Source organism: Aegilops tauschii, chromosome 6 (assembly GCF_002575655.3).
Source record: "Aegilops tauschii subsp. strangulata cultivar AL8/78 chromosome 6, Aet v6.0, whole genome shotgun sequence".
Lineage (NCBI taxonomy): Eukaryota > Viridiplantae > Streptophyta > Magnoliopsida > Poales > Poaceae > Aegilops > Aegilops tauschii.
Genome location: NC_053040.3, coordinates 60,640,960 through 60,662,518, shown reverse-complemented (window position 1 = coordinate 60,662,518; position 21,559 = coordinate 60,640,960). Strand labels below are relative to the sequence as shown.

General features: G+C 46.6%; 1 long non-coding RNA gene across 1 annotated transcript; it reads left to right on the top strand.

Moving 5' to 3' along the window:
- Nucleotides 1–1,287: 1,287 nt before the first annotated feature.
- Nucleotides 1,288–2,750, top strand: LOC109747954 (uncharacterized). Its single transcript, XR_012186800.1, has 2 exons — nt 1,288–1,839; nt 2,313–2,750. It is a non-coding gene; the product is annotated as an uncharacterized lncRNA (long non-coding RNA).
- The last annotated feature ends 18,809 nt before the right edge of the window (nt 2,751–21,559 follow it).

Genomic DNA, 21,559 nt, shown 5'->3' with positions numbered 1-21,559 from the left:
CTACCAGATCTTGCAGCGGTAGAGAGATTAGTTGGCATCGGCGGAGAATGAGGATGCGAACCGCGTGGAGGCAGAGGCTGCCTACGCGGAGGCGACAACAGCACCTTGATCAAGGAGCGGACGGCTGGGATTGCCGGCCCGCCAGGGCAGAATGTCACGGACTGTCGGACTGATGTTTTTTTGGATGCAGGCATGTAAAAACAGAGTGTGTTTGCCTCTTTTTGGTTGTGATCGGGAATGCAAAGCGTCACTCGTGTGATCTGACACGCTGTGTGGATCGGAGTACATTTGAATTTAAATTTACTAGTGAACATATACAATGGATGGCGGCCTTCCGCATCCGTGTCTACGGACTGGTCCCTGTCCGTGGACGGATGCGGGAGGAAATTTGTGGGTTGACGTTGAAGATGTTCTAAAGCAGCTATATACTAAGTTACTAACAATGGAAGATGCAGGTTTCTTTTAAGCTGCCACACCAATTATGGACGCCAAACCTCGAGCCATGTGAAAAACTGTTTCTACCTTAGTGTACACACTTTCAGTCTCCCTGTTAGTTTCTACCACCTCGCGCGTGAGCAGGTCCGACAATCCTGTGACACCTCTCTGCACGGCTAGACCGATCAAGATTCCAATAATCACAAGGTTCGTGTAACATTACATTGTCCACTGTCCAAGAGGCGAAGTCTGGGCGGATGCTCGCTAGTGCCACGTGGTCACTGAAGGTTTGTTACCGGAGCCGTGCAATCCATTTTTACTCTGTCGCTTGATAGCACCTCCCCCATATGGACAGGGATCGTCCGACATACTGCATTGTGCAGTTCGGTCACTGACACGTGAGCCTGTCTGCCGGATGGCCCATATGTCGTGACCCAACTGCATCCTGCAGCACATCAGGGGAGTTGAGTCCCCCCATATAGGAACGGTTGAGATAGAGAAAGGGTGAAGCGTGTGCAGTTGGGCATCGGTGGTTCGTCGTTCTGACTGGGCCACGAGTCAGTACATTAGAAAGCTTAGGGCTAGTTCTTTTGGTGATTTTTTTTGGTTTCTAGCATAAGCTGCCCCTTTTCAACTTATTCTAGAAACCCGATTAATTTTTTTAGAACATTACTAGTGAAGTCTTAGTTAGTAAACTTATAAAAGAAAAAAAAATGATTGGGTTTCTAGAATAAGCTGGGTAGGGGGCAGCTTATTCTAGAAGCCAGAAAAAAACTAGCCCTGGAATTAACCTCGCCTCTGGGTCCACACGTAGCCTCACCTCTGGTCCGCATCTCACGCCCTTTGCTTTCAATCCCCGTCTCGTCGATGTTGCCCTCACTACCACGCCATGGCTCCCCTCACCTGGAGCCTTGGCGCCGCACGACCTTGTGGGCATCCCGACGGCATCGGGTCCGGCAATGGTGGCCTCAACGTCGTAGCCGAGAAGATCGGCGGGAAGGTGCTCAAGGCCACCAACATCCTCGCCGAGGCCTTCGCTGTCGCCAAGGACCTCCACGTCGATGCCAAGCAACACACGGTACGGCCGCGCTCGCCGCATATATCTCTGGGGTTCCCTTCAGTTTTAGGCACTGGGGGTTGGGCGGTCGCCTCGCGGCAAGATGGGCGGCGGGAGGAAGCAGCGCCGGTGCGAAGGCTTGGAGGTGCCGCCAGTGATGCATCTGCGCAACCGCTACGCCGCCGTGTCGCTGGTGTCGCCCTACCCCTCCCCCGCCCCCCCCCCCCCCCCCCCCCCCCCACTCGTCACCGAGTCCGGCGGAGGCCGCCCATCCGTCGACTTCCCCGACTTCGCAGCCACACAGGGCTCATGTGCGTCCGCATCCTCCACAACCACGGGCTCAATTGGTGCGTGCAACCTGCCCTCCTCCCGCCCCTTCCTCGCAACCCTAAGATGCATTTTGTGCCGCGCCATTCATGATTGTTCATGTTCGGTTGTGTTAGCTGAGCTGTTTATATCTTTGTTGTTGGCCTGTTGTGCTGCTGGGAGAATTGCTTGGCCACAACAGAATTCAACTAACTGTGCCATCAAACTCACCTTGTAACTGACACACTTACCATTTTATGAATTGCTGATGCTACTCTCAGAAGTGTTGAAATGACTTCAGAGCTCGGGAGGTTCACAATCTTGTGTGCATGTTAGTGTTGTATATTGCCTCCTTTTAGTCTCCATACTAGCCCCTCTCATACTACTTCACTGCCATCATTTATCAATTGTGTAGCATGTTACCTTCTCACATGTGTACTATTTTTTTTAGTTTGTATCTACTGTTGCAGAGTACATCAGCTTTTTGTTTTTTTATAAATGTCGTTCTGTGTAGTTATCCATCTTCCATTGCTCTTTGTTCCTGTTGGATGGTGGCGCCCTAGGAGCGGATGACTGAATTTTGTCCTACTGTCATGTGTGAGGGTGATATCAAAGGATGAACAAATAATTGGATCTACAGTAAGATCGCTCAATAGATGGTTTCATGTGCTTGTACTAATTTCGAATTATTTCATTGTTACCACTTTTTCCTATGGGGTGAATTATATCACACATGGTTATTCAAGTAGTAGTTCAACGAGGTCATTATAAATACATTCTGATCAGGTAGAGGCGCGCATCATGTGTTTCAGTTTCTGATAGAATATGTCTATTTCGCTCTTTAGACAATTGTGTGCACGTTGCACCCTTATGGCAGCGGATGGAAATGCACAGCAAATGCAATATGACTCGACGCTTTAATATATAGGAACATGTATAAGTTGTGAGTGGATTTTAGTTTGATCAACATTGTTCCTCAGTATGCTCACATGCTCATTGATTTGGTGACCATTCATCATTTATAGTTTGCACGTCACAGATGATCAACAAGCAGTGAACAAATGGACTGGTATTCAGAGTATGTAAGATAGAGTATGTAAGATTGATCAAACACGATTGTTAAGTTTCACTTGCACTGATGATTACACAAGTATGTGCTCTAAAAAAGATTGCAGAATTAATGTACAAAGGAAGTGTAACAAAGCATAAATGGATATCTAATTTAAAGTTGATTGCTAAGCCAGTCACCATACTGAACTTTGTCCTCTACCTTCTTTTCTTGATTCTAATATATTTTTCTTGTATGGACTGTAAGAATATTACCGTGGCCAATGTAAATAATAGTGTGATTTTAATTAAAGGTTCTAGTGTGATGGTTGCTAGAAATAATAGATTAAAGTCTGGGTTTTAATTCCCTCTTTTCTCCCTCTGTTAATCTTCACAAATTAGAGTGTATGTGTGGTGCGGACACATTGGCCAAGCCCAGGGCGTTAGGCTGCGATCCGCCACTACTGTGGCAAAGTCACATGCCTAATGCATGTGCGTGTGTTAGTGCTAGTGCATGGATGGTTTGACCAATCAGGCGCACATGCATGGACTAGTGAGAGCAGTGCTTGTGCCTGTTGGGTAAAAGACGCTGCTGCTCCTATGTGTCTACGGCAGTGCGACGCACTGTTTACAGGAGTCGTGTCTGTTCGCATGAGGCACCATAGATTAATTCACACTAGTCATTGACCCGTGCACCTGCACGGCCTAGCTATTATATGTATGGATGATTAGTATTAATAGTATATTAACATGTCAAATGAAAGAGTTATCCAAACCATGATAAACTAAAATAAACGCATGTATTATAAGCTTCATTTTGGAAAGAGTGCATCTTTTTACGCATTTATGTTGCAGAAACAACCATTTCTGGTGTGAATGAAGCCTTCCTAGCATAGTAGCAACATACAAATCCATGTGAATTGTACACCACCTACTAAGGGATGGATAATGTATGAATTAACTTGATCCATATGTCAAGATAAACATCTTTCTGACTTATTTGTTGCACATTGTATCCTAATATTAAATTAAATTGGGGAGTACTTCAGAATTCTAGAAAATTGCTCTACTTCTAAAAATTTGAAAAATTGGATGTGGTTGTGAATATCCCAACTTAAAATACTCAATAGTTTGCCTTGCCAACCCCTACTACAAATGCAATGATATTCTAAATATCCTTATTTGAGATACTGAACGACGTGCCTTGCCCACTTCTAGCATAAATTCAATGGTATTCCTGCTAATGATTTATATGAACAATTATAAAAAGTGATTTCACATATTAAATTAATAACCTTTGCAATGGTAATAGATATGGAGGACGGGCACATAGTGCACGGTTTTTCAAAATCTCTAAGAAATTTATTTTTATAGCTCAACAAATTCCCTTTTTTCTGTACGTGCACATATCGAAGTGTACTTTATACGTGCGAATTTCACCAAAATCTGTGTTTGTATGTGAGGGATACAAAAATTTAAAATATATGAAAAATCAGCTTATTTTTTGATACTTTTCTGGCCATTTTTTGTTTTTTTGCAGGGTATAATAGAACATATTTTTAGCGAATTTTCAAAGTCGCTTAGAGCACACGCATACTTTTGTGTGTTAAAAAATCCCTTTTTTTCTGGAACTTTTAAGCACCCGTTTTTGGAATTTAAAAAAAGTGTTCACCGGCCACCGTGCTCTAGAAATCCGTTTTATGATATCTCGGAGCTATTAAGGAGATATTTCAGTATATTCGTATCTGATTTATTTTATTTTAGTTGGTCTTCTTTTCTATGATGGGGTTGAATTTATCTTTTCCAACAGGCATGCCTCAGTTTTTCAAAAACGGCCTTTGTTTTTAAACAAACATGACCCTGATGGCTCTTTATTTGTACAGATCTCCTTTTTTCCTTCAAGAGATATGCAGGTGCAACTGAAAAAAAAAAATAGGAAGGTAGTTTTTTCATGGGTGTAGGGTTGTGCGCTCTTTTTCTGGCATGGGGCATGAAGATATATTTTTTAGATTGCCATGAAGAATTTTTAGTTGCATGTGTCGCTTAATTTTTCTTTTGCATGGAGAAGGCACGTACTTGAACTATGACGTGGGTTTGAGGACTCTTTTTTTTTGCATGGAGAACGCACGTGCTTGTAACATGGACGTGGGGTTTGCAGACTCTTTTTTTAGCACGGTTTGAGGACTTCTATCTAATCTTTTTTTTTCTGGGATCTAACCTATTACGTAGATGGTGAGAACTCTTTTCTCCTTTTTTTAGGGGAGAACTCTTTTCTCTTTTGTTACGTACTCGTACATGTGGGTTTATATAATGTAAGTGGTGTCCTTAATTTTTCTTTTGCATGGAGAAGGCACGTACTTGAACTATGACGGGTTTGAGGACTCGTTTTTTTTGCATGGAGAAGGCACGTGCTTGTAACATTGACCTGGGGTTTGCATTTTTTTAGCTCGGTTTGATGACTTCTATCTAATCTTTTTTTTTCTGGGATCTAATCTATTACATACATGGTGAGAACTCTTTTCTTTTTTCTTTTGAGGGGAGAACTCTTTTTTCTTTTGTTACGTACATGTGGGATTATATCATGTACGGGGTGTCCTTTAAATTTACCAGGGCCTTCTAATAGATCTTGGTCGTTCACTTTTTAATCTAATGGTTAAATTAATTTGGCTGGTGTGGATTAACGTGTAGGCTCAAAAGGTGCCTCCAATTAGTAAATATAAAATAAGATGATTAATCAATGGTAAATGTTTGCATTCGGCGCGCCGGCCGAACGCTCCGCCGGTCGCGTGCGAGTCGCATGATTTCTTTTAATCAAACGGCGTCTGGTTTGCCCACGTGCCCACGTCTCTAGTGCAGCCCACCTGGCTCACCATCGCTCATCCCTTTCTTTTCCTTATCCCCTGCAGGAGGCTCTGCTCCACTCATTCACTCCTTCCCCTACCTCTCGTTTCTTGTTGGCAGCGAGCGCCCAGATCAAAAACACCAGAGAAATCACATCTGCTTCCTTCACTCCCATGCACCGCCCGATTTTTTCATATCCATCGGGATGAGACGGGGCACGCAGCCGGCCGCCTCCGCTGCCGACAAGAGAACTCAGGGGGCTGCTGTCGTCGTGCTGGGGACTGGCCGTGGGATTCACTTCAACCCAGCGACAATGGTGTTGGGCGGCAACGGCGGTGGCCGCCATGGATTTTTGCTGGAAACTTTTTCGTTTTGCTACAATCTGAGAGAGATTGTGGTGTGTCGCTGCCATGATTTTTTTGCTACATCAATTTTTTTGCTGGAACCACTTTTGTATTTTGCTGCAATGAGCGAAGATGTTTGTGGGCGGCGACGGCACTGGTAGCCATGAATTTTCTGCTGGAACCTCTTTAGATTTTTGTTGGAACCGTTTTTTAATTTTGCTGCAATTTAAGAGGATGGTGGTGCCGCCACTGCCCTGATTTTTGCTACATCTAATTTTTGCTGGAACCTCTTTTCATTTTTGCTACAACCGGCAATCACAAAAGCTACAAGCGGTGATCAATTTTGCTACAATGACGACGGGGTGGCAGCATCCACGAGCTATTTTGCTGGAACCAGCATAACTTTTTGCTACTACCGGCGGGCATTTTTGTTGCTACCAGCAAATCCGAAGGTGAGTCCTTTTTCACGAGCTCGTCGTCGGGGTGTTGCAACCGGCGACCGGCGCTACTCGGAGCTGCGGCCGTCCAACCGAAGCTGCCATCGCCAGTGAGGGAGTTGCAACGGCGGGCGGAAGTTGCTGCATGCGTGGATCCGACAAGGAATACATGAGACGACGGCGGCGAGGCCGGCGACCGGAGGCGAGGCCGGTGATCGGCGGCCATGGCGAGCCACCGGCGGTGCAGGCAGTGGGTCCAGGTTGTTACAGACGCCTAGGCAGCCACGGGCAACACGGGCTGTGGCAGACGGCGACGGCGGCCAGAGTCAACTATGCGTTTTCCCTCTGTTTTTCTAGCGAAGCGAGGTGAAGAAGTTACACCTTGAGCGGTTTAAAACAGGCTAATCGTACGACGTAGGTTGGACCGGCCCAAATCCTGACCGGCGCACCGGCCCCTAGCAGCGCCCTCAATGCGCGAGGAAACCGCTGCGTACTATGGACGTATCAGTTTGGAACAAAAATAATTTCGCAATTTTAGTTCAAAACGGTGACTTTTATTTTGGATCGGAGGAAGAACGGTTCTAAACCTATGAAGCATAGGTTTTTATGATGCACCGGCGCTGGTTTGTGTAAAGCAGCCATATACTAACGATGGTATATGCAGGAAACATAATCTTGCAACATTATGTACCTTTTCTTTTTTCTTTTTTTGAGCTGCCACACCAATTATGCACGCCAAACCTCGAGCCATGTGAAAAACTGTTTCTGCCTTAGTATACACACTTTCAGCCTCCCTGTTAGTTTTTACCACTGGCCCGCACGTGATGTAGGTCCGACAATCCTGTGATCCTGTCCAACTTCTAGGACATACCATCACGTCCAACTTGACACCTCTCTGCACGGCTAGACCGATCAAGATTCCAATAATCACAAGGTGCATGTAACATTTCCGATGATTGTGCAGTGTATACAACTTGATAAGTCGCAGATTATTCGATGTAGCATACACATTAAAAAGCGGACAAGACATAAAAAATTCATGTTAGTCATACTATGATCGTGTAAGTCAAATGATAGCCATGTCTCTAGTCATGTAATGTAATATGATGAAAGTGCAAGGCGATATATACTCGGAATGACTATAAAAATATCATGATAGATAGGTATGGTAGCTATTTGTGGAGATGCGGTGTTTATCTGTAGGAGAACAAGTGAAAGTCCTCCCACCTATTTGGATGTACCAGCGAAGTATATGTCAAGTCTTAATGTGAGAGTGAGCAATGCTTGATACCCAAGAGGCTAGCAAATAAGATGAGTGGAAATACAAAGGCTTTGAACTTGCTTTAGTCACAAAGAACTTAAACACTACACAAGAGCATCACAATGTCATATGCATAAGAAAAAAGCTAGGTACCCCGAGGAGTTACCCCGTTGCGCATTCCGGATCAACCAAAGTTGTTGGGTATATCGGCAGAAAGTTTCTACAACATCTGATCGCTAACTGAGCCACCACTAAAGTCCCCAACTTATGTGATAAGATGAAAGAATGTCAACTGTTCAAAGGACTCATTTATTGGTTTTTGATAAAAGAACATGGCAAGGTTTTCAGAAGATAATAAGATTTCCGCATGCTAAGTAAAAGGAATCCAGAGCAAACATGTCAAAACTGAGGGACACACTATTGCACGAAAAGCTAAAGATAAAGAGTATTGCACAAGACAGTACGCATGCAAAAAATAATCTCTCCACACTTAGAAGTTTGCAATACCAAACTAGAGAAATTACGAAAGTAAAGAGAAAATACGTTATTAAAAGAGAGCGTAAGAAGTGGTTACCTCCTCAAGCTTAATTAAGCAAGGGTTAGACACTTCTACTGTTGAGGCGCATATGACATCACCTCTAATACACATGGACCTTGCTTCCATGGATCCCCTCGTTGTGGTCCGGCGGCTGCCCTCGGATAGAACCTGCTAGGACGAAACTAAAAGGAAATGAGGTATTTTGGTGCTTTTGTAGTCTTTTTTGGTAGCATAAAGAATTAGCACCACAAGCGATAAATCTGCCTCAACAAGATCTATTTATTAACCTAAGCACCACACTTAAGTCAACAAACTAAGGCTAAGAGTCATATTCACTCCTAGGTTTGGACGAAATGCATGCGAGACAAGACATAAAACACGACTGTGCGGCTCATAAGTGTCTAATTGAAAAGAGAGATCCTTACTTAGGGAGAAAAAAATCACTACTAATCAACTTTCATTAAGCAAGGTTCGTATTCGAAAACGTTATCGGACACTTGTTGGTGGAATCCACCAAGGTGAAGCAACCAAGCGGCTTGTGCGGATCTTTTATACGTTGGCACCATATTGTACATGTCACCACATAAGGTCCAAACCCGTGCGAAAATAACAAACAAAATAAAAACATTGATTCGATATATGAAACCCAACCGACAAAAGAAATAACAGAAAACATAATTGTTATAGGGCGTGTTTGGTTGCGCGCATGCAGCCCAACCAGGCCCGCGCGGGATGTGCGTGGCCTATTTGGTTGGCTGGGTTGCATGCGATTCGTGGCCCGCACGAAACTTAAAACAGGCCTGAGCCTGGCCCGGCGGAAACTGCTGAATCGGCAGTTTCTCGCGAGCCTGTCTCGGCGTGGGCACGCGTGCGAGGAGGTTGCACGCCTCGGGCAGCGCGGGAGACGGAGGGGACGTCTCATAACTCCCCTCCCACTCTCCTGTCACCGCCACGCACTGTTCCCATCGCTTCTCGCCGCCCCTCCCTCTCCTCTCCTCTGATGGCTCTGCCTCGCCCACTGCCACACCGTCCTCTGACCCTCGTCGACCAGCGCATCGCCAGCATCCAAGAGCGCTGGGTGGCCGGGCTCCAGAACTCGGGCAGGGACCTGGCATCGGCGCTGCGAGCGCCGTCCCCGATCTGCTGCCGGCCACCATGAGGGCCGGCCAATGCGGTGTCGGCCGTTCCTACTCCGCCGCCGTTTCCGGACCTCATGGTCGTGGGCTCGGCGCTGGCGCCGTCCACGGAGCCGCCATTTCTTGGAACCCCATTGGGCAGGGGGGTTTTCTTGACCCCCGTCCAAGGGTTTTCTCCTGTCGGCGCGCCGTCCTCCTCGACCTCTGGCATGGCCATGAGCACGGGGCCGATGCCGCGGGCCGTCGCTAGGGCCGGCTCCTCCTCTGCTCCGCCACCTCTCTCCTTCTTGCCGGGGTTTTCACCCCGGCCTCGGTTCGCTACGACTGCGCAAGCTCCGGTGAGTCAAAGAATCCCCAATGCTTGCTCGTAGATGTAGATTAGGGGTTTCTTTCTTAGGCATGTGCTAGCACTTAGTGGATTCGATAGGATTAGATATGATTCGGGTAGATCCGATTCGATGCGATCCCAACCGAATCGAATCCGACCGATCTGTTCTTGTTTGCTACAGTGTGTATTCTAGGATAATGTTCTTTTGCTTGTGCTTTCCTAGGATCTGTGTTCATACTAGAATTCCCAATGCTAGTGTGCTTTGCTAGGATCTGTGTTCATGCTAGGGTCTTGCTAGGATATGTGTTCATGCAAATGGCATGTTCATGTTCAAGCTAGGATCATGTTCATGTTGCTACATACATGTTCAAGCTAGGGTTTGTGTTGCATGCTCTAGATTGTTATACGTGCATGTAGTAGGACCATTTTAGGATGCTGCCAAATGTGCATGAGTGCACATGGGTGCTATTTTTAGATGTTTCTATGCTTAGGATAGTGCACTGATGAGTGGCAGTTGCAGAAGCCAGATGCCACTGATCAGTGGCATTTTCTCATGGGCAAGTACCACTGATCAGTGCCACTTGCTCTTGGGCAAGTCCCCTGATCAGTGGCACTTGCCCATGAGCAAATGGCACTGATCAGTGGCATTTGCCCAAGAGCAAGTGCCATTGATAAGTGGCATTTGGCAAAGAGTTTGTGCACTGATCAGTGGCATTTGCTCTTGGGCAAATGTCTCTGATCAGTGCCATTTGCTGTAGTGCTAGTGCAACTGATCAGTGGCATTTGCAGAAGAGCTAATGCCACTGATCAGTGGCATTTGCGGAAGAGCTAATGCCACTGATCAGTGGTTGTTCATTTTGCAAGTACCTCTAATACTTGTCATCTTACCTGACAAGATATTGAAGAGTGACTAGGACGTGGCGGGTGGAGGAGCTCAGGTGGTGGCCGGAGCTGAGGGCGCCAAGGATCTCATCCCACGAACAGGTGGCTCAAGAGGGTGGACCTGCCTGGCAGGGTCGCCTTCATGAGCCTGCCTCGTTCAAGGGGATGATCTCCGAGGATCGGCCATGAGGAGGGGGCCCGGGAGCCACTGCGCTTCTACCAGCAGATCAAGGACGCCGAAGACCTCGCCATGCTCGTCATCCCTTGCAAGTTCGTGGAGGTGATGAACGAGTGGCTGGTCATCAAGCGGCTCCCGCACGTGGTCAGGCTGTCGGCGAACAAGCGGTGCAAGTTCTGGGTGCAGGTCCAGAACTTCGAGGGGCACATGGTGCTTGGCCGGGGCTGGAACTACTTCTGCCACCGCCACCGGATCATCACCGGCAACCTCCTCGTTGTGCACATCTCAGGACTCGGCGGCTGCACGGAGCAGGGAAGGAGGATGCCCCTGGCTGCACACTGTGGCTAGAATTTATGGTACTTGTGCTGTGAACTTGTTAATATTTTGGCCAGGAGCAGCACCCTGGCGTGGAGCAGGGAAGGAGGATGCCCCTGCTGTTAACCTAAGTAGTTTGCTGTCATTTCTGTTGCTTGCTTTGTTTGATCTCAATTGGTTGCTTGCTTTGTTTGATCTCAATTGGTTGCTTGCTTTGTTTCCTGTCAGTGCTTGCCTCTTTGATCTGCTATCAGTTGTGCTTGCTGTTGTGCTAATCATGTGGTTGTAAGGTCACCACATTTGAATGGGGTGAGCAAAACACAAACGCTGTTTGCAACCAAACAACTGAAGTTTGCATCCGCTCACACCCTAAGCACAAAAAAGGCAACCAAACAGCAAGGGGGTAAGTGCCCTTTCATGCGATGCAGGGAACCAAACAGGTTGCATCTGCTGCATATGAGGCTGCATATGAAGAACCAGGCTGGCTGGAGATGGACATGCAATGCGGGTACTGTAGTGAACTGCAACCAAACACGCCCATAGAGATTATTGGTTACAGAGTTTCGAAGGTAATTAATGCAAATTAGAGAGCAAACTATCGGTTAGAAAATACCTCGACGACCTCGGACGTCGAAACCAAATTGGAGGTATTTATTGTATGCTACGAGCGGGAGTATGAACAGGATTGGTCGTACCAGCGCTATCGATTGTTCTCTTGGCTCTTCGCTGACGTCACCCTTTTGGTACGAGAACTGGTACAAGCGCGACCGCTCATACCGTGCACCGTCTTGGAATCCTGGGGTTTCTGTTAGTCGGGGTCAACATCGGGTACAAGTACTCCAGTACGAGCACGAACGCTCATACCGTACACCGTCTTTTGCTATGGAGAGTTTGATCCTGTGCGTCCACGAGTGATACAACCGTGGTTACGACCGGGAGCAGTCATACTGCACGTCATCTTGTTGTCCTGGATCTACAGAATTTCACGAAAACTTTTGTGTCCACTCCTCACGTTACGCACATAACAAATTTCAACAAAAATAAGAGGAGGTATATATGCGACAAATACAGGCTACCGATACGCTAATTTTCACCAACAAAACATTATTCCGAAACCAACTCTAATAACAATTATGAAAAATAAAAATAAAAGTGCCAATGTGACATGAATGCAATTAAACTCCAAGACACAAAACTAAAAAAGACACCTATGGACTTCTTAGTTACCTCTCGTTTTCTTTATAGCCATATAGCTAGGCTTCGATGCTCCATTAAGTCATCCACCGAGATCCCAACCCCGAGTGTATGTCTCACCTTCGACCGGCCAACGTTCGGAGCACCTTTGCAAAGTCCAGTCGGAGTTGTACTCGCTTCCGGAGCATCGGCGTCATATAGGTAAATAAGTACTTCACAAGCAGTGATGCATCGAGGTAAGTGGAGATGCCTGAAAGGTTAGTCGCTGCAATCTCACAATACTTTGGTAACAAAGAGGATGAAGGACTACAGGTAAATCATAACCTTCTTCATTTTCATCAGGCTAGACATTAATTATGCCTAGAGTTTTACCATTGGTAGGAGTTGTCGGACAATAGTTGTTTCCTTAATCTCCATGCTCCTCTAGTTCATCTTGGCAATTAGCCTCTTCTTGCTCAATGGGCATTTCTTCGGGTTCCTCCATGGGTTATGTTCTCCAGGATTCACATTAAAACTATTACTTAAACAATAGTCATGAACTTTCTCCAGCAAGTATTCATGCTTTGTCACATATGTACAATCAAGAAGGAATTTATACACCCACATTAGAAGCTCAAAAGATCTAAGCATTAAGATCACCTCCTCAATGACTTCAACATCGTCATAGTGAACATTAGGCCGGTCGGCTGGTCTAAATCATTAGTGCCATAAACTTAGAGATCAGGCCGGTCACAGTGGGTCTACATCATTGGTGCCATAAACTTTTTATCAAGGTGCACTCATGGGTGTGTAAATAAGTGCAATTTTTTTAATTTTGTTTTTGAAAAAGGTAAGAACCAAGATTTAAACCGTGATGTGATCATGCCCCTGTGAGGCCAAAATTGACCACCAACCGAGGTGGTTCTCATGTAATAATACAATGTAACAATACAACCCATTAACAGTCGCGCAAAGGGCGCACTCTCGGGTCGTCCACATCGGCAAGAAGCACCGTGCGGTGAATAATTCTGATTGGCTGGCCACGTCTCCTTCGCTCGCTGGCCCATGCCCTCCTCGTTTACTTTGTTCGGAAGAAAGAAAAGGAGAGCAGGAAAGTTGCCTCAATCCCCACGCCTCAACTCTGCCGGCGCACGCAAGCTAGCTCCCCTTCCCTCTTTCCTCTTTGACCAGTTCCCCATCCGCCACCGCCTCTCCCTCCTCTCGTGTTCACCGCATCCTCCGTTGAGCCCTCGTCGTCGACCCGCGACGCCATAGCCTCCCCGCGCCCGCTCTCCTGCTGCTTCTCGGAGATTCAGGAGGCGGAGGTCGAGGTCGATGGGCAATGGAGCTGCAGCTGCAGCTGCGTCGGAAGGATGGCGGCGCTGATGGTTGGGAGCTGAAGCTGTGTGGCGAGGATGGAAGAGGGTGTCGGCGGCTTTCGGCGCGAAGCGTGCAGTTAGAGCATCTTCAACAGGCGCGCTAAACAAGCGCCGCGCCGCAAATTTAGCCAGTTTAGCGCGCGCAACCCGGCGGGTGGCTCCAGCAGGCGCGCAATAACCGCGCGCGCGGTATAAGGAGTTGGGCGCGCGTTCGGATTCGCTATCTCGCGCGGTGTATTTGGGGCGCCCGCTTCCGCGCGCGGCACACTCGGGCGCTCGCGCTGCACTCTCTCTTCTCCGCCTCCTACGCCCCGCGCGCGCCGGCGCCGGCGAACTGCACCCCATGGACGCACGCGCCGGCACCCCGCTCACCCCATCCTATAGCCGCGACCCGTCCACCGCCGCCGCCGCAAACCCTAGCCCGGGTGGCGTTGGCCTCGCCTCCGCCGGAGCTCCTCCGACCATCGGCCTCGCGCGTGGCCTCTTCATGCCGCCGCGGATGACCTCGGCGGCGGGTGGCGTCGCGCCGGCGCCGGGCCGAGCCGCCGCCCCCTCCTCAAAGCTCCCCAATGCGGCGCGGCCAAAGAAGGGCAAGACATCGGCGAAGAAAAACAAGGCGGCGGACGGTGAGTCAACTTGTTTGTGTGAAACTTTATATGTCATGTTCATTGCATTTCGAATGTTTCAACTTCATTTTGTGTTCAAAATGCCATATATGCAATGCCCCGGTGAGTCACGCGCGTTGCATTTTTTGCGCGCTGCTGGAGCGGCGCGCGCTGTGCATTTTAGCGCGGCTGCTGGAGCCAGCACTGCGCGCCGTGCCAAACCAGGCGATGAGCGCGCGGCAAAACAGTTTTTTGCGCGCGGCGCGTTCGGCGCCTGTTGAAGATGCTCTTACGCACGCCGAATCCATCTCATGCCCAGCCGCGACCGGACGGCCGGGATTCGACCGCATGGCACGGGCGTCAAGAAGGCAACCGCGCCGCATGGGTCATGGGCGTCGCTGGCGACGGCCGGCTCCTCTGGTTGAGACGCGCCCCGAGGAAGGAGGGTACGCGAAATACAACCCTCTCACTCCATCTCGCTTGCCCCTAAACCTTCGAACCCATCGTTCTAGCGCATGACGCTGATGATTGCTTACTTTTGAATTGCCTCTTCTTCAGACACGCGGTTCTCGTGAAGGAAGGGGTGGGCCCAGACGGTAGAGGTTCGGATGTGACGCCGCAGGAGTTCGCCGTGCGGTCCCTGGCATAGGAGTACGGCGGTGGCGCGTTCGCCGTGCGGGGGGTGTCGTCGTGTTCTCCAATTACAGCGACCAACGCATGTACAAGCAAACCATCAGAGGTGCGGAGGAAGCTTACGTTTAGCTATTGATGATTGCTTGCTTTTTCAGTGCTATGAGTATGTTTCATGGAGATGGAGGAACAGGTGCATTGCTTCTTCATACCACATTGGCACTCCACACGTTTTTTTGCAGTAGCATGACTTGACTTCTACATTTCTTCAGATAAGTGTTCCTTCATATCAGTTTCAAACTATTTTTGTCCTGTTGCTGACTACATGCGCGTCATGTTGGGGACTCCATATTTGACGGATATACAGAGCGAGAAACATGAACTAAAATAGCTGTATTATAATTGATTGAACTGTAACTTCAATTTGACTAGCAAAAAAGTAATTTTGCATCTTTTTAGCCTAGACTGTGATTGATCACAGGGGTGCCACTGTACACCGCTTCTCCTTTTTTAAAATAAATAAATATATATATATATATATATCCTGTAATTGTGCTCCAAAACGGTTCCTTTCTTTGGTTTCAGGTAACCCGGCACTACCTCTGACACCGGATTATGGTGGATCAGTTGTCCGCTATGCGGACGGTGCCTTTGATCCTCACTTGAGTCGTTACGTCACTGTAACGGAAGGTGATTAGTACTCCATATATAGCATGTCAATGGTGCTCTCTACATTCTTTTAAGAAGAAAAATGAATCCAGTTTGACCACAGATCACCGCAAGAGTAGCTCAAATCCCATCACAACAGTTGCTGTTGTGAGCACAAGTGTTGAAGATGTTAACGGTAAGAACCGACGAATATACACCTTATTGCATTAATTTGGGCTTAAGATCTCCTTGGAGATTATATAAATAATGTTCTCAATGTTTACCTTAGAACCAATTGTGCTGCTCAGTGCACTAAAAAAAAATACACTTCCGTGATGATACGTGTTTGTCACAGTAGGTCACGTTTTCTGTCATGCATGTACATCCATGGCAAATTTATGACAGAATCAATATAGTCTGTGCTGTCGTAGAAGTGTTCCATCACATTACCAAAATTATCATCACGGAAGTGTCCACTTCCATGACGATAAATCGCGCGTCACGGAAGTGCTTTCGTCAAGGGTGACCGACACGTGGCATCCACCGTAACGGAACGTCATTAAGCTATCGGGTCCGGTTTTGGATCCGATAACCCGTTAACAGCCCCGACCAATGAGGATTTTTCACGTGTAAAATCATCATTGGCTAGAGGAAACACGTGTCGGGTCACCGTTGGGACAGATGTCATTGACTCATTGGACCCAAAGCGCCTATGATACGTCGACACGTGGCACGGCCCAACAGAGGCCCATTCCTGTGAAAAGGCCGGCCCGTTTGACTTGGTCAAAAGGTGGCGGGCCGGCCCATGGCAAGCCTGTTAACGACCTGTTTGCATATAGCCCATTTACAGCCCGCTAAGTCAGGGCCCGTTTATGGCCTATCCGAATTAGGCCGAGTAGCGTCATCTGGGCCGTCCAATATAATTCCATCCCGTTTTAACTTCCGACCCATGTATGGCCCATGATGTATTTCGGCCCATATGAGTCCCTTTGTAACTCTTGGCCCATTAATGGCCCGTGGTGAAACCGGCCCGTAATGAACAGTGTATCGCTTTATACCCATTAGCGGCCCATTATTCCATTGGGTCGTTTCCAGCCCGTGTTACCTTTCGGCCTTCTGAGGGCCCATTTATTCTTGGGCTAATTTCCAGCATTCGGTTACTTACGGCCCGTTACTGGCCTTTTCTGCTTGTGGGCCAAATTCAGCCCGTGGATACTGTCGGCCCGTTTGCGGCCCGTTAATCTATTGGGCCATTTTCATAGCATCATCAAATACGGCCTATTAACGGCCCGTTACGATCAGCCCATAAAACGTACGATTTCCACTCTAGACCGTTTACGGCCCCTTATACGGCCCGTACAAGGCCCATAGATGAGACCGCCCGTAGAAGGCCCATGGATCCTACGAGACGTAGAAGGCCCATTGACTCGACGGCCCATAGAAGGCCCATTGATCCGACGGCCCATAGAAGGCCCATGGATCTGATGGCCCATAGAAGGCCCATGGATCCGACAGCCAATAGAAGGCCCACGGATCCGACGGCCATAGAAGGCCATGGATCGTCCGTCCCGTAGATGGCCCATGGATCGTACGGCCTGTGGAGGCCATGGTCACTACAACGTTTGGGCGAGTTGGCCCCCGTTTGAACGATATAGCATATTCAAAGAATTATCCTACTCTATACTATCACCTCTAAAAAACATACACTATACAATAAATACACTAAGGCATAGAAACGTAGAATAATCCTACACTATACAATAAAAAAATTACAGCCAATTATACCCACTGGGCATTATGGTTCGGCACCAGTGATAATAAAGCATACACAAATAGCAAATTACATACACTGGGCAAATACAGCTCATACATCATGGACGCGCATCAACATAACTTACCATTTGAACTATAATCTCTTCAGAAAATAGGATTGGCCGGATTTAAATAGCACAAATTTCAGTCTGCAAAATCTCCAATTCCTTCGTTGTTACCTCAGTGTCTTGTTTCATTTTTTTGACTCCTGCATCTAATACCTGCATGTCCAGTCTCAACTTGTTGATTGTACGTTCAGAATCATGTACACGTTGTCTTGCCACCTCTAGTTGATGCTCGAGAATATCAGCACATTCCAGTTCCAATCCATAATCATTCGGTAACAGCCATGCCGCACTGCTCGCAGATCTTTGTGTTGATGTCACTTCATCCTGAAATGTTTCTGTAAGTACACATGACTAGGGAAAAAATATAGTTACAACAGTGAAGCGAGCAAGACAGACTATTTTGTACATGGCAAAACATGACTAACAATAATGTTACACGTCATGAAGCATAAGCAGGTGATATTTTAAAAATTATAAAAAAGTTAGTCTGTGCAGCCTGCATACAGATATCTCCTTAGCTCACCAGAGGAGCATGATGTTGGGGCCCAATCCAAAACACAGACAAGTTACAAATTTAGACAGCATGTTACATAGAAGTAAGCAAGCAGTTGGCCATTCTGTAGCACAATTAAAGTCTTAGGGAGCATAATGAACAACAGAGGGTTTCATACAAACATACTACAGCAAGCAAAACTATGCAATCATTAGCCTAGTATAAACTAGATTGTGAGCCTCATGCAATAATAGTTGGTTAATAGACTTCAAAGCTTGAGGCACACTTCGGCAGAGTAATTAAATGGAAAGGCCTTTAATTATGTCAACTAATAGTTATACAAGTACCCAACATCAGGCACCATTCTTTGGGCATCTCACTATCTGAGGACAAATAAAGCAATTGAAAAGAGCAAATTAACTATGCCTGAAACAAACAAGGAATTGAACTGTTGAGTTGGATACAGTGACTTACCTTAACAGGTTGAAGAGGCTCAGCGCAGCTCCTACTTCTCTTGCAAGGCTCCTTCCTAACATCTTGTACTTGGAAATCCTCAATCTTATCTTCATTGCACCCCCTCTGCAAGGTGACACAAACTAGTTACTCGTCTCCTTGGAAGATAAATATGCATACTTTCCAGTCTGTGAACACAAAAGGATGAGATTATAACAAAACAACACCACATAATGAAACATGCCGCATCTCTTGCACTTGCACACAATGAAATGAACATTTACTATGTCTGCACTATGTAAAAACTAGGCATACCTTCGAACTGGATCTCCAGGTACTCTTGGAGAGCCTACTTTAGTGTACAGCCAAACCTTTATGTCACCTATGAGTTAGAAAAGGCCCCACTACAGCAGCCCTTAGTGTTTAAATCGTTGACAAGCTCTGTTAGACTGTTAGGTCAAGAACAACAAGTAATCAAAGCAAACAGTCCTAGTATGGCTGGCTGATGCAAACAAGCAATTGAACAGATGTGTGAGCAAATCTTACATATCAAGAAAAGAAGCAAAGAAGGAGGCTTAAAGACCATCACTTGACTGACCAGATTTAAGGGGCATTTAAACATCATGTGCAACGTATGAACTAACATAAACATTGCATATTCCAGATTCTACAATGGAATGCACATGTATTAGGTTATGCCATGTATGATGATGCCTAAATGTACACTATAGCAGGCATGAGTGATTCATCATTGCACGCACAATTGAATTGCAGGTTAAGGGCCAGTTCTATTCCGCCTTTTCAGGGCTTATTGTCAAAATAAGCCATAAAAGATGTAAAGAAGTCATTTTTGAGTTATGGGCTTGGGCTTAACTAATTTCGCTTTGGAGGGGGGTGTTTCGGGTAGAACCTCACTAAAAATTGAAGGGAAGGGGAATAGTGAAATGACTCTGTTGTCTGCCTATATTACACTCAAAATGCAACTAGTGACGCCCGTGTCACACCTCACCCTCAAGTAAAAACAAACACGCAAGCATTCATTGCCCTGCCCGCTTGCATCTCCTCTCCCCTTTCCCTCTACCTCGATCCCCTGCCTGCAGCACTAGGGTTCCTCCAGCAAGCCGTCACTACTGGTCCCATCTGGCCTGGTCCTCGACGATGCTCTGTCCAGCTAGGCTACATGGCCGGCGGGTAGGGGCAAATCTCCCTGGCTGCTCCTACCTCTGGCGCCGCCCCTCATTCTCATGGTCTCCAGCAGCTGCTCCACTGTGGTTCATCCAACGCACTACTCCGGCAGGCGCTGCACCACTACGGCTGATGCCACACTGCGGCAGAAGGCACCTTATTCCCCCTCCCCACCTCCCAGGCCGTGGCCTTGAGGTGCTGTTGAAGGATGAGCTCATCCAACAAGGTGAGGATCTCCTCTGATTTTTTGCCAAATTTTCATTCTGATCCACTATACGATGAATTGCTATGAGCTGCTTCTGCTGCTGCTATATGATGCATTGCTATGAGCTGCTCCTGCTGCTGCTATATGATGAATTGCTATGAGCTGCTACTGCTATATGATGAATTGCTATGAGCTGCTGCTGCTGCTGCTATATGATGAATTGCTATGAGCTGCTGCTCATATATGATGAGTTGCTATAAGCTGCTCCTGCTGCTGTTGTATGATGAATTGCTATGAGCTGCTCCTGTTGATGCTATATGATGAATTGCTATGAGCTGCTCCTGCTGCTGCTATATGATGAATTGCTATGAGCCGCTCCTGCTGCTGCTATATGATGAATTGCTATGAGCTGCTCCTGCTGCTGCTATATGATGAATTGCTATGAGCTGCTGCTGGTATATGATGAATTGCACACTGCTGCTGCTGCTGCTGCTGTATGATTTGTTGCTATGAGCTGCTGCTGCTGCTATATGATGCTTTCAGGTGGTGCTGCTATATGATAATAACCAGCCACTTGGACCATCGAATTTCAATAAATAATTGTTCTTCATTTAAATGTGGGTCATGCGTTTTTCGTTTAAATTAGGCAATGGGATCTCTATGGAAAACATTGACCAAAGTAGATTGTGCCAAGTAGATGATATCTTTGTAGTTGCATTTTGAGCAAATAGTGATGGTCTATTTTCCTATCATATTAATTACTGCACTGGGTTCAATTTATGATGTTTGCAAGTCAAATTAATTTTCATATGGGCAGCAAAATGAAAAAATATAATGCAATCTAGACTTTTCACTGATCATACCAAAGATAAGCTGAAAACGCAATGAAAAGAACTGGTTGGCTTATTACATGGAGCTTATATTCACAGGTGCTTCTTTTCTTAGGATAACTCGTAATAACTATCCCTAAGAAACTTGGCCAATAGAACTGACATACAAATAACATGTCACGATGATTGCAATGGAGGAGTGACGTACCATAGCACATTGTATAGGCTCATCGCTGGCTCTCCTTTTTTTGCGATGTTCCATGAAATTGCCACATACATCTTGTACTTTTTCATTGTGTAACCCTATCTGCAAGTTGACACGACTAATTTCAGACATCTCTATATGATAATACATTGCATATCCCTTGCGCATATTTAAACCACCAATTAATGATTGTGTGCGTAGCATAAACTAGCCATGACTCTGTGTGCTGGACTAGCAGGCAATCTAAGGGAGCCTAATGTAGTGTACTGGAATTCCTACATGCCACCTACGATTTTGTGTAATGTACTGCCTTTGTTCCTAAATATATGTATATGTAGAGATTCCAGTATGGACCACATACAGATGTATATAGATGCATTTTCGAGTGTAGATTCACTCATTTTGCCCCGTATGTAGCCTATAGTGGAATCTCTAGAAAGACTTATATTTAGGAACGGAGGTACGAGGTAGTATCATGTATGACATCTACATATCTAATTTAGCAGCCAGTAGTAGAAATCATTGTCTGCACAAAGGGATTACTGGTCAAAAATCCTAGCAAAGCACGCTGGCAGGCATAGAACAATACAAGAGAGAGAGACACGCTTACAAGATCATAGCAATGCCTCGGTCCAGGATCTTGGTTGGCCAAGCTGTTAGATCCAGAAGAAACATCGTCCTTGTAGTTTTTGCCAGCTGCATAATAGGTAACAGCGACCTGTTAGTATATTTGAAGTACATCGGGCAGGTGATGTTGACGGGTTTAAA